Below are 836 nucleotides of genomic sequence, written 5' to 3'. Positions count from 1 at the left end.
CTTTCCTGTTTATTTCTGCCTCTAGGACCCCTCTATTGATAAACTGTACTCAGGAACATCATAAGAACATAAGAAAAGCCCTGCTGGATCAGGCCCATGGCCCATCTAGTCCAGCATCCTGTTTCACATAGTGGCCCACCAGATGCCGCTGGAAGCCTACAGGCAGGAGTTGAGGGCATGCCCACTCTCCTGCTGTTACTCCCCTGCAACTGGTACTCAGAGATATCCTGCCTTTGAGACTGGAGGTGGCCTATAGCCCTCCGACTAGTAGCCAATGATAGACCTCTCCTCCATGAAGTTATCCAAGCCCCTCCTAAAGCCTTCCAGGTTGTTGGCTGTCACCACATCTTGTGGCAGAGAATTCCACAAGTGGATTATGCGCTGTGTGAAAAAATACTTCTGTTTGCTGGTCCTAAATTTCCCGGCAATCAATTTCATGAGATGACCGCTGGTTCTAGTGTTATGTGAGAGGGAGAAGAATTTCTCTCTATCCACTTTCTCCACTCCATGCATGATTTTATAGACCTCTATCATGTCTCCCGCAGTTGTCTTTTTTCTAAACTAAATAGCCCCAGGTGTTGTAGCCTTGCCTCATAGGAAAGGTGCTGTAGGCCCCTGATCATCTTGGTTGCCCTCTTTTGCACCTTTTCCAGTTCTACAATGTCCTTTTTTAGATGTGGTGACCGGAATTGTACGCAGTACTCCAGGTGTGGCTGCACCATAGTTTTGTATAAGGACATTATAATATTAGCCGTTTTATTTTCAGTCCCCTTCCTAATGATCCCTAGCATGGAATTGGCCTTTTTCACAGCTGCCGCACATTGAGTCAATACTTT

The sequence above is a fragment of the Hemicordylus capensis genome, chromosome 4 (genome assembly GCF_027244095.1).
Source record: "Hemicordylus capensis ecotype Gifberg chromosome 4, rHemCap1.1.pri, whole genome shotgun sequence".
In the NCBI taxonomy this organism is placed as follows: Eukaryota; Metazoa; Chordata; class Lepidosauria; order Squamata; family Cordylidae; genus Hemicordylus; species Hemicordylus capensis.
This window is presented reverse-complemented; position numbering follows the sequence as displayed.